This window comes from Rhinopithecus bieti, unplaced genomic scaffold, assembly GCF_001698545.2.
Source record: "Rhinopithecus bieti isolate Rb0 unplaced genomic scaffold, ASM169854v2 scaffold_3040, whole genome shotgun sequence".
Taxonomy (NCBI): Eukaryota; Metazoa; Chordata; class Mammalia; order Primates; family Cercopithecidae; genus Rhinopithecus; species Rhinopithecus bieti.
Genome location: NW_016804657.1, coordinates 1,805,175 through 1,818,933, shown reverse-complemented (window position 1 = coordinate 1,818,933; position 13,759 = coordinate 1,805,175).

The window sequence follows — 13,759 nt, the reverse complement described above, 5'->3', positions numbered from 1 at the left end:
AAGGGTAGGCTTCCTCTTTGAGGTCAACATTATGATTTTTTTTTTTTTTTTTTTTTTTTTTTTTTTTTTTTTTTTGAGACGGAGTCTCGCTCTGTCGCCCAGGCTGGAGTGCAGTGTCCGGATCTCAGCTCACTGCAAGCTCCGCCTCCCGGGTTTACGCCATTCTCCTGCCTCAGCCTCCCGAGTAGCTGGGACTACAGGCGCCCGCCACTTCGCCCGGCTAGTTTTGTATTTTAGTAGAGACGGGGTTTCACCGTGTTAGCCAGGATGGTATCGATCTCCTGACCTCGTGATCCACCCGTCTCGGCCTCCCAAAGTGCTGGGATTACAGGCTTGAGCCACCGCGCCCGGCCAACATTATGATTTTTTAATCTTTGTTTTGTAACTTTTCTTTGTGTCTGACACATGAATGCCAGAATGTAAGGAGGTAAGACAGGTTTCTTGCTAATCAAATATTTATTAAGTATTTACTTTAACCACTGTGCCAGATTTACTGTGGAGATCACAACAGTATGACATTATTATTGCCATCAAAAACCTTATAATCTCATCTATTCTAACCAGGGAGATGAGGCTGATAATGAAAAACGAAGAGCAAACAGTGTTAAGTACTAGCTGTGCAGACTTCAAATGTGTTAAGAGTATTGAGATCCCTTCAAAGGGAAGGCGAATCATTTCTTTATAATTTTTTTTGTAAAATAATATTAATAAATATACTAATTAAGTAAATGCTATAGGCCATACAGTGGGCTGGTGTTATAGGTTTTTTTTTTTTTCTTTTTTTCTTTTTGAGACGGAATTTCATGCTTGTTGCCCAGGCTGGAGTGCAGTGGTGCAACCTCAGCTCACTGCAACCTCCACCTCCTGGGCTCAAGCAATTCTCCTGCCTCGGCCTCCCAAGATTACAGGCATGCACCACCATGCCCGGCTAATTTTGCATTTTTAGTAGAGACGGGTTTCACCACGTTGGTCAGGTTAGTCTTGAACTCCTGACCTCAGGTGATCTGCCTGCCTCAGTCTCCCAAAGTGCTGGGATAACAGATGTGAGCCACCGTGCCTGACCAGGTTATATGGGTTTAATAACTGACCAGGTTATTATAGGTTTTTTGGAGAGCAAGGCAGAAAAGTTCCTTGCCTCATGGACTCTACCACCTAACTGAGAAGAGAAATGAAAAACAAGGAAATGATAAGTCAATGACACATTGTATTAGGGCCATGAGGGAAAGAAGCAGAGTGCTAGTTAGAGAGAATACACTGGGAGAACATCTTTAGAGAAGATGGAGGGCTGGGGAAGGCTTCTCTAAGGAGTGGACATTTCCACTTAGAGAACTCGAGGATGAACAGGAGCTAGCCAGGCATAGAGTCTGAGGAAGAGGTTTTCAGGTGGAGAGAAGAGTAACTCACAGCTGGCAGAGCTGGAAAAATCAGGCAAGGATGTGTGCAGGTAAACCTTGAGCATAGATAGGCTTTGGGTGGATTGAGGAAGAAAGGGCTGTGGGACAGGTGCCCTAGGCCCAGGGTTGGTTGCTGAAATTCAAGTGATGTATTTCTGGGATATTAGCACAGTTCAAGAGTGGAACATTTTGGCTGGGTGTGGTGGTTGACGCCTGTAATCCAGCACTTTGGGAGGCTGAGGCAGGAGGATCCTTTGCGCCCAGGAGTTTGAGGCTGTAGTGAGTCACGATCATGCCGTTGCACTTCAGCGTGAGTGACAGGGTGCTTAAATAAATAAATAAATAAATAGGGAGGGGCATTTGGAGAGGGTGGGAGATGAAAAATAGTTGACATAGATGGATTTTAGCCAGATGGTGGGGAGCTTTAAATCCAAGCAAGATATATTTAAAATATTTAAAAAATAAACACTAAATCTTTTTGATTGAGATATAACGTGCTAAACATAACCTTTATGACAGATTGTACCATATCATATAAGATAAATTTTGGGTAGAGACAAAGAAACTAGAGGGTATGGGGATATTCTGAGTATTATGTAGTAAGGGTGTGGGCTGAAACCACAGGGATCATAAAATTGGAGGACATATAACTTGGGACCTGGATATGGGGAATAAAACAGTAGGATGAGTCAATGATTACTTCAAGTTTTTGAACCTCAGTTGCTGAGATAATTCATTTCTTCATTCACTTACTCCAAAACATTTATTGAACATTTACTATGTGCTATGTCCCATTCTAAGCTTTGAGGATATTATGACGAGCATGAGGGTCTGCCTTCATGGAACTTTCACACTAGTAAAGGAGGCCCTTACCACACAAAGAAATGGCAAATTGTGATTGTTAAGTGTGCTGTGAAGGATCAGGACCATGTGTCATGGATGCCTACAACAGAGGGAAGAGGACCAGGGAAGCCTTCCTAGAGCCAAAAAATAAAACAAAACGACCCAATACTTAAACTGAAATCAGAAATGTCAGTTGGAGTTCCACTAGACCAAGAGGAAGGGAAAGTTCGGAGGGAACAGAACATTTAAAAACCCTGTGCCAGAAGGAGGGTAGGAAGTTGAAGGGAAAAGAAAAAAAAAAGAGACTAGTTTGACAAAAACTGAAAGAGGAAGTATGTGAGGTGGCACTGGGGTGCGGGCAGAGGGTGGAGCATGACGAGGATGAGGTTGAATAGGCAGGAAGGGGCCAGTCCCTCACAACTTTTGTCTTTAAGAGAAGTAGGTTTATCTGTACTAAACATATTTAAACAAGGGTGACATGATCAGGATTGCATTATGGAACAATCACTAAAACTGGAGCAAACAGATTGGAAGTTAGCCAGAATAGATACGAATAGACCAGTTGAGAGATTACTGCAGTGATCCAGTTGAGGAGGGTAATAGTAACGTGGACTAGGATGGTAGCAGTAGAGAGATGAAGAGATCTATATGGATTTGAGAGATATTTAGGAAAGTGGCAGGAAAAACAATGGGGGATAAAAGATCAGATAATGATCAAAGATACCACCAAAGGGCAAGAAGGAGGAAGAGGAGCCAGAGAAGGAAACAGCGGTAGTTCAAGACTTAGAGGGAGGATTAACTAATTAATCAGACATTTACTTAGCACCTACCCAAACACCCTGTCAAGCTGTGGAGGTTCAATAATGAGTAAGACATAGTTCTTGACTTGCGGGATCTGTCTCTTGTAGAGAGAGAGATAAGTTCATCTACAAAAGCATGTTCCAGACTGGCCAGTCACATAAATAAGCATAATGAAATATTGCAGATGTGAGACATCTGTACAGGATAGAGTGAGACGCAATGAACAAAGGGGTCAGGCTACACGATAAGGAGGGAGGATAGGTGTCAAGAAAAGGCTCATAGAGGAGATAATGTTTGAGTTGCACCTTGAAAGATGAATAATTTTCTAGGCAGACCGAGGGAGGAAGTGTATTCCAGGTAGAGGGACAGGGTAAACAAGGGCATGCTTTGGCACAATGCTTGAGTTTGGGGAAATGCAAGTATTTCAGCATAAGTGGTGCTATGGGGAATGAGGATAGGATAAGGGTGGGGGATGGAAGGGGAAAGGCTGGAGAGGATAGATAAAATCAGGTAATGGCAGGCCCTAAACATACTTTACCCTTATAGGCAATGGAACGACTGCTGAAGAGGACTAACACAAACACATTTGGGTTTAGGCAACAGAGTGTAGCGGGGACCAGTGAGGTGCCAAACAGTGGGTGAAGAATCCTTTGGTGTTGAGAGTTCCAAGTGAGAAACTAGGATGATCTGAATAGAGGCAATGGCCATGGGGAAGAGGTAGAGTAGATAGGTGATGAGTCCAGTCATTCATTAGGTGTGAGAGGAAAGTAAGAGAGACAGGGGAGGTGGCAATAACTACGTTTCCTGCGTTGTATCCATCAACTAACATTGAGAATATAAAAGAAGAGGTTATAGGATTGGGAAAAAATAATGAGTTTAATTTTGGACACATTGGATTTGGGGTGCCAGTGGAACATTCAGGTAAAGATGTTGAGAGAGCAGTTGGATGCACAGATCTGGGGCTCACAAAAGAGATCTAGAATTGTGTGGTAGACAGTACTAGTTCTCACCAACAACCAGTTCTCCTCTCCTTCTTGTGTGGAGCCTCCCTTGTGGTTGGGTAATGTCATGCGACAAGTTCTGGCCAATGGGCAGTGAATGAAGTGATGCATGTCCCATTTAGTCAAAGCATTTAATTGCTGATGCAAGACCTCCTCTGACCCTCTCCCACAACAATGGAGATTTTATGATGGGAAGGTGAAGGTGAGAGTTCTAACCCTGGATCATTGAGTCAGCATATGGAGGACAGTTTCTTTGGGGAGTCACTTGGACCTTCAGTAGATTCTATATGAGCAAAAAGTAAACTTTTCCATATTAATCTACTGAGATTTTGGGTCGATCTTTTCTTTCTTTCTTTCTTTCTTTCTTTTTTTTAAGACAAGTCTTACCATGTTGCCCAAGCCGGTCTTGAACTCCTGAGCTCAAGCTATCCTCTCACTTCAGCCTCCCTAATAGCTGGGATCATTGCATCTGACACATGCAATGTCACACACCTATGATCCCAGCTATTATCTCATCTCACTTAACCTATTCTATTTTTCCAAATATAATTTGAAATGTAGACTAGGAAGTCACCAGCATGTATATGATAGTGGAAGCCATGGGAATGGATAAGGTAATCCACGTACAGTATGTATTATAGAATGAGAATAAAATTCCTAGGATAGTACTCTGAGGAGCACCAAGATTTAAAAGGGAGGCAGAAAAAGTAGAGTCAGTTAAGGAAATTGAGAAGAAACAGTGACAGCAGAAATAGCATAAACGTATGTGATTAGGAACCAGCGGAGGAAAGAAAGGAAGGAAAAACTGTGGCCAACTGTGCCAAATGCAGCTGAAAGAGAGGCCAAGTAACATGAGGACTGGAAAGAGTTGACTGGATTTGGCAATTAAAAGATCATAATCTCTTTTGCTTAAGTAGCTTGGGGTGTGGTAGCAGTAGGAAATTTACCTTCAATGGCTGATCAGGAATGGAAATTCCCAGGCATATAGCAGATTAGGTATGTAAAGAAACCCTCTTGTTAAAAAACATAACACTTGTTGGATAAAATATTTTAAACACCATAATTTAAAAGCGCATGGCTAAAGTAGATGTGGGAAATCCTCAAAGAAATAAGAAAGTTGATTGAGACCTGAAACGGGTGTTTGCTCTGGGTTTGGCTTCCAGTTTTTTGTGATCTGAAGGTTGGGTTTAAAGGCCATGTGTGCAAGGTTAGGAAACCAAGTCTAGAGCCTGCACAAAGGTGGCGATTTGGATTGTACTCTCTGAAAAGGGACCCCTGGTGGCCGGACCAGGAAAAAAAAATCCATATGCCACAGATGCAGATGGTAGAGCTCTTTGCTGTATTAGTTTTCTATTGCTGCCTAACATATTATCACACATTTAGAGGCTTAAAACAATACACATTTATCTTATAGTTTCTTTCTTTCTTTTTTTTTTTTTTTTTTTTGAGACGGAGTCTTGCTCTGTCGCCCAGGCTGGAGTGCAGCGGTGCGATCTCGGCTCACTGCAAGCTCTGCCTCCCGGGTTCATGCCATTCTTCTGCCTCAGCCTCCCAAGTAGCTGGGACTACAGGCGCCCGCCACCATGCCTGGCTAATTTTTTGTATTTTGAGTAGAGACGGGGTTTCACCAAGTTAGCCAGGATGGTCTCAATCTCCTGACCTCGTGATCCATCCGCCTCAGCCTCCCAAAGTGCTAGGATTACAGGCGTGAGCCACCGTGCCCAGCTATCTTATAGTTTCTATGGGTTAAAAGCTTGGACATGTTTTATCAAGGTTCTCTGCTTCAGGGTCTCACCAGGCTGTAATCCAGGTATTGGCTGGGGTTGTATTCTTATCAGAGGCTTGACTAGGAGAAGATATACTTCCAAATTCCCTCTGGTTGTTGGTTGAACTCATTTCCTTGTGAATTATATGACGGAGGGCCCTGGCTTCTTACTGGTTGTCAGCTGGAGTCTGTTTGCAGGTCCTAGAGGCTCTTTACAGCTGCCTGCTTTGTGGTTCTCTCCACAGGCAGTTCACAAGATGGCAGTTTGAATGCCACGGAAGAGTCTCTCCAGCCTGTTAAGACAAAGTTGTATATAACATAATGTCATAAGGGGAGTGACAGCCTGTCACCTTCGCCATGTTCTATTGATTAGATGCAAGTCACAGATTCAACCCACATTCAGGGGAGGGAGGATTATACTTGGGGTAACACAAGGGAGCAGAGATTATGGGGCATTGTAGAATTCTGCCTGTCACACATGTTTATCGCAAGCTTGGCTCTGGATAGAAGGGGACAAAAAGAAAAACAAAACAAAATACCTTTTCCTTGGACATTCCTAACCACAAACCTAACTTTAGGAGGTTTTAGGCCAGACTTTGTACTCTCTGTGGACCTCAAAATTCCAAGTTTAAAGTGGTTGTTTAAGTTGGACCCTGGGAGAAGAAAATGCAAGTTATCTGTAGAAGAATGACTCTTCGACCAGGTGTCAAAGACTTCCACAGACATATTTCCAATAAATATGAGCTAACAACAAGACAAATCACAAAAACACGAAAAGTAATCAAGCCATCATGAAAGAGACAGCAGAAATAACAAACCACAAAGGTTAGAGACAGAGACCTGCAAAGGCTGTAGGTATAAGAATGATCAGATCCAAAATAAAAGTATGCTTAATATTTTTAAGTAAATAAAGTGGATATTGAAAGTGTAATGAAGGAACAAAAAAGTACTAAAATAATCAGGCAAATTTGAAAACAAATAAGTGGAATGTAAGGATGTTAAACCTATCATTGAAATTAGAAATTGCTGTGTTTGGATGTGTCCCCTTCAAAATTCATGTTGAAACTTAATCCGCATTATGATGGTATTGAGAGGGGAAGCCTTTTGGTAGATGATTAAGTCATAAGGACCTTGCCCTCTGAATGGATTTAGCATCCTTACAAAAGGGCTCAAGGTTGAAAAGAGCCCTCTCTTGCCCTTCTGTCCCTACTGCAATGTGAGGACACAGTATGCCTTCCCACCAGAAGGTATAGAAGCAAGCTACCATCTCAGAAGCAGAGAGCAGTCCTCACCAGATACCAATCTGGCTGCCACCTTGATCTTGGACTTTCCAGCCCCCAGAATTGTGAAAAATTAATTGTATTTTCTTTATAAATTATCCAGTCTCAGGTATTCTGTCATAGAAGCACAAATGGACTAAGACAGAAATTCAATACTGGGGAAAAATAACAAGTTTAAAACATTTGAAGAGAAAAATAGTGGACTAGAAATATAACACAGAGAGGCAACAAGATAAAACATAAAAGAGAGATTAAAATATTAAAATTTCTAGAGTGATCATTATAATAGAAATAGAGTAACTCAAACTGTTAGAGAAAAAACAATTGGAATTAGTCAATCCAAAACAATGAATAGCAAAAACCAGAATAGGCCACAAAACAGAAAATATAAAATATATTAGTGGGAATGAATCAGCATAGAACAGTAATTGCTAATTACAATAAATGAAAATGGACTATACTTTTTAGTTAAAAGTCAAAGACTGCCAGATTGAATAAAAAATCTGCTATATGCTGTTTGAAAAGATGTATTAGAACTTAAAGAGCCATAAAGGTTGAAAGAAGAAGGATGAAAAGTTACACCAGGAAAATGTTAACAAGATAGCTGGTATATTCATATCAGGCAAAATATAGCTTAATGTAGACACTATTAGTTAAAAAAAGAGATCATCATTACATACTGATAAAAGCTTAACTCAGTGAGAAGAGATAACAAGTCTAAGTTTATTTGCATCTAGTTATCTAAACTACAAATTTATAAAGTAAAATTGACAGAACTATAAAAAAAGCCCCAAAACAAACAAAAAAACCCGAACTTAACAGATCCACTGCCAAATTAGAAAATTTAGTTTACATTTCTCGGTATTTGGTAGATTAAGCAGACAAAATGTTGTAAGTATATAAATTTGTGTAATACAGTCAGTAAGATTAATCTAATAAACATATATAAAACCCTGCATATGTTATCTGGAGGATACAGATTTTTTTCAAGAGCACCTAGACATTAAAAATTGGACACATTGGAAGCCAGGTGTAGGTAAACTTTTTCTGTGAAGAGCAGATAGTAAATATTTTGGGCTTTGTGGAGCATGTGGTCTCTGTTGCTAGTACTCAGCTCCGCCAACATGGTAACAAAGAAGCCACAGACAATATGTAAATGAATGAGTGTAGCTATGTCCTAATACAACTTTATTTATGAACACTGAAATTTGAATTTTATATAAGTTTTATGTATAATATTTAAAATGTAAAAATCATGCTTAGCTTCCAGGCTGTATAAAAATAGGTGGCAGGCCAGATTTAGCTCGCAGGTTATAGTTTGCTGACCCCTGTTTTAGGCTGAAAGTGACTCTCAATTGTTTCAAGTTGATACCGACCACATTCTTTGACCAGCCTGTAATTAAGTTGGAAATCAACAATAAAAGAACTAAAAGAACAAATATGCTTAGAAATTTCAAAAACATACTTCTAAGTAAATTATAAGTCAAAAAAATCATAATTGACATTGGCCCCTTCTCACCAGTCTCCTTTGCCTGCTTGATTTCCTAAATCCAATCTGGTTGAGACAGCCCTCTCTTCTTACTCAATACAATTTTCCTGTTACCTCAGCCATTCCCTGGACTTACTATCTATATGCTAATGATGCCCTACTTTATGTTTCTAGCCATTACTTTTACCAGATCTGAAGCTCATTTCCTCATGTTGCCACAGAACCATCTAATTGTCAACTTATATTCAACAATAAAACTGAATGCAGTAGCTTTTCCCTTAAAACCTGCTTCTTCGCCTCTATTCTCTATCTTAATTAACAGTACCACACAGCCAGGACCCTACAAGACAATTTACATGCTTTCCTCAATCTCACATCCTCCTCTCCTCCTATCTGCAAGCAAGCTTTGTCAATTCAAACTCTAAAATCGTATGGCAAGTCTCTTCTTTCCCATTATGGCCATTCTCTCCCAAGACATATCAGGTCCTCTTTAGACTACTTTGATAGCTTCCTAGATGCTCCCACCACCTACTCTTACTGTTTTCTACAGTCTTACAGGAGTCAAACAGTTGTGAAAAGAAAACACAACAAAACATAAAGACGATTATGTAGCACAGACTGTATGTGGCCCTCAGAGTCTGAACTATTACAATCTGGCCCTAAAGAAGAAAAGTTTGCTGGCAACTCTTTTAATACATTATCTATACTCACCTTGCATAAAGTCTCTTAAAAAAAGAACTGCCTTTCCATTCTTTTAAAAAAACATAGAATTCTCTAATATGGTCAAAAAGGCCATAAAAGTGCATAATCTGGATGATCTACTTCTCCAGCATTACCTCCCGCACCCTCCCTTTCCCTCTCTGTGCTCCATTCATTCATTTCTAGGGTTGTTTTTCAAGGTGCCATGTTCTTTTCTATTTCAGGGGCTTTGCACAAGGTATTAATATTCCCTCTGTTTGATAATCTCTCTTTTCTACAGATACCAATTTAAATATTACTTGCTCCAGAAGGCCTTTCATAATCTCCTACGCTAGAGTAAGTTTACTCACATATGCCCCATCACCCTACAGTTTTAACAATTGCAACCCTTATACTATTCAATGTCTAGATTGCTAGACTGTAAGGTCTGTGGAGATGACATAGTGTCTTACCTTAATTTCTAGCAGTAAGTATGATACATGGTTTTTTTTTAAATAAATGGTTGTTGAATGAGCTTCCTATTCCTCCACTGAAAAACTTCATTCTTTCAAGGTCCATCTTTACCTTTCTAGTTTCAATGGAAGATGTTTACCTTCTGTTAATTCCTGTCATCTGAATATTATTCTTCCACTTAGGGATTTTACTATGTTTATCTTCCTTCACCATTTTCTTTTCATCCTCTTCTTCCATTGGCTTTTTCTTCATTCAAGCCTCTTGTCTTAAAACAACATTCCCATGAGCCAACCTTTGGTTCCCTCTAGTTACTGGGGTGAGATATGTTCTGAAAATTATTCCATTTAAGTCAATGTCTTCATTGCCATTCAATCCTTTTAACCCCATGTAATCTTTTTCTGTCCCTACCATTCAGCCAAACTACTGTAAGGGCATCAAAGACCTCTAAGCTCTTAGCTCTAATTGGCACTTTCAGTCCTTCTCTTAATCTTTCTCCCTAAAAAATTGGTTACTATTGACTCTCCTATAGATGAAAACTTCTCCTCTCTCAATTTTATGACATTACTCCCCCCTGGTTTTCGTCCAATGACTGCCATTTCCACTTTTGCAGAATTCTTTTTTATCTGCCATGCCTCAAACATTGATGTGTTTTCATGACTGTATACTTAGCCCTATTCTTTCCTTTCCTGAAGCAAAGTTTCCCCTGTATTACAAATCAGTGAATAGTGCCTCCCTTTTCTACTCTCTCAAGCAAGAATCCTGAGTCAACCTGATTCTTTCCTTCTTCCGTAGTCTCTTCAGTCAGGTCCTACAAATGTTGCCTTTAATATTTCTCATCAATTCTTTCCATCTGTACTGCCAAGGCCTTTGGTTAAGGCCTTCAATGTCGGTTAGCCAGAATGATTCAACAGCCTAACTAGTCTTGCCTCTCCAAACCATCCTCTGTTGCTAGTGATTTTTCTGAAACAAAAATCTAGTCATCATTCCTATTGCCTGAAACTTTTGGGGGGCTGCCCTCTGTTGTAATAAAATCCAACTTCTAAGCATAGCATTTAAGAACACTAATATAGTCCAGGTGCTGTGGCTCATGCCTGTAATTCCCGCACTTTGGGAGGCCAAAGCCAGCAGATTGCTTGGGCCTAGGAGTTGGAGACAAGCCTGTGCAACATGGTGAGACCCCATCTCTACCAAAAACACCACAAAAATTAGATGGGCGTGGTGGTGTGTGGGGAAAAGAGAGGTCAGCCTGTTACTGTGTTATTATAGAAAGAAGTAAGTTTAAGAGACTCCATTTGGCTCTGTATTTGAGATACTGTTAATCTGTGACTCTACCCCCAATCTTGTCCTTGCAAGAGACATCGCTGTGGTGATTAAGGTTTAAAGGATTTTGGGCTGTAAGGAATGTGCTTTGTTAACAAATGCCTGAAGGCTGTTTGTGGTTAAAGGTCATTACCATTCTCTTAAATCTCAGTAAAAGAAAAACATCTGTCTCCTGCCCATCCCTGGGCAATGGAACATCTCCGTGTATCTGTATGTCTTACTGCTGATTTACTCCCATATCTTTTGAGCAATAAATACTGAGGGAACTCAGAGACCGGTGCCGGTGTGGGTCCTCTGTAAGCTGAGCACCGGCCCCCTGGGCCCCGATTTTCTTTCGGTCCTCTTGTTATTTCTTTTCCTCAAAATCTCTAGTCACCATAAGAGAAGCACCCACAGGTGTGGAGGGCAGGCCACCCCTTCAGTGGTGCATGCCATGTAGTTCCCAAGCATACCTCAGGAGGCCTAAGGTGGGGATCCTGAGCCAGGAGGCGGAGACTGCAGTGGAGCTTGAGATTGCACACTGCACACTCTGGCCTGGGTGACAGGGCCAGACTCTTGTCTCAAAACAAAACAAAAATGAAACATAAAACCCCCAAAACCCATTAATATAAATAAAATATTTGTTTTCAGCTCAACTGAGACCTCCTTTTTAAAAATGTCACCTCTGCTACATCTTTTTTTTTTTTTTTTTTTTTTTGAGACAGAGTCTCGCTCTGTTCTGTCACCCAGGCGGGAGTGAGGTGGACGGATCTCAGCTCACTGCGAGCTCCGCCTCCCGGGATCACGCCATTCTCCTGCCTCAGCCTCCCGAGTAGCTGGGACTACAGGTGCCGCCACCTCGCCCGGCTAGTTTTTTTTTTTGTATTTTAGTAGAGACGGGGTTTCACCGTGTTAGCCAGGATGGTCTCGATCTCCTGACCTTGTGATCCGCCCGTCTCGGCCTCCCAAAGTGCTGGGATTACAGGCTTGAGCCACCGCGCCCGGCCTGCTACATCTTTACAATCACAAATGCTGTTCCATCTTCCTGGACTCTGTCTAATCCTTGAGACACCCTCTCGGCTAACTTCCAAATGGCAGCTCAGACACCATTTGTTTTCCGACCTGTCACCTTTCCTCTCTCTCCATGTTTTACTTGATCTCCTGGGGCTGAAATTTTTAAGCATTATTCATTCAGGTTAACAATTATTGATAGGATAGTTAGTGTAGTGGTTTGTAATGTCAGCTTGGTCAGGCAGAAATACATTTTCCAGAATTATCTTCCTTCAATGTTCTGCTTAGGGTAAGCCACAAGTCTTGAGCAAAATTTGGAGGGTGAATGTGAAGCAGCAGCTGTTTTATAGCTCATACTTGTGTTAGCTCACAAGCTGCAGCTGAACAACTTCCCGTCCTTTCCCTGGATCACTTGTTTCTCTAACCAGTTTTCTCTAAACCACGTGTTTGTGTTGGATATGGGGTTATACAGAACAACCATATTAACCATATTATCAAGGCCAGAGATGATACAAACTGACGTGGGTTTGTCAGTGCTTGTTATTTCCACTTGTTCTCACTGCCTCCCATTTTACATCCATTTTCCCTTAACCGACTGTCGTGTGGACTTCAAGCTCCAGCATCAGAAAGAACACTAACAGCTTTACAGATTATTTAGCTCCCACAACGGGGTAGTCAAATTCCTTATATATAAACATATATTCTGCTTCTCTGACTGAACCTTGACCTGGATGATGTATATGAGGGAAACATGAGGCTGGTGAGACTACCTAAAATGGTGCTTGCCACACTCTCAGAGCATCCCGTGCTTAAGTTTGTATTATCACATATTCTTACTGTCTTCCTAGTAGATATTTAACTCCGAGGTGAGGACTTTTATCTCTGTATGATCACTGCATTATGTTGCTTAGCACAAACTAGGTGTTTTATAATTTTTTGTTTAATCAATTTGAAATAACTGTTGATCCAATCAAATTATCTTTAAGTAACAAAGATATCAATCTGATTTCAATATTAGATTAGTACATTAGCTATCAATATTGGCTGAAATGATTATTACATAAAATCTTAGGAAGTCAATGAAAATATCAATTACCCATGATAAATATTTTCAAATATTTCCTATTATGTAATTTGTCCATTTGAATACAAATAAATCCTTGTACAAGTATGGGAGAATCGAATGCAGATAAACCCAGGAAGGGAAGAATTTTCTAATTTATCTACTGGATTTTTCTTCAATTAAAAAAGAAATTGTAAAATACACATAAAATTTACCATCTTAACCATTTTTAAGTGTACTGTTTAAGAACAGTATTAAATACATCCTTAATGTGCCACCATCACCACTATCCAGCACCGTAACTCATCTTGTAAAACTGCAAAATGTCCTCAAGGTTCATTCATGCTGTAGCCAGTGTCAGAATTTTCTTCCTTGAAGTGGAGTAATACTCCATTGCATGGATATACCACATCTTGCTTATCCATTCATCTACTGATGGACACTTGGGCGGCTTCCATGTTTTAGCTATTGTGAGTAACGCTGCTATCACCATGGTGTACAAGTATCTCTTCAAGACCCTGCTTTTAATTTTTTTGAGTATATATGTAGATGTGGGATTGCTGGGTCATGGTATTTCCATTTTAATTTTATGAGGAATCACCACACTTCTCCATAGTGGCTACATGTACCATTTCATATTTCTACAAACAGTGCACAAGCA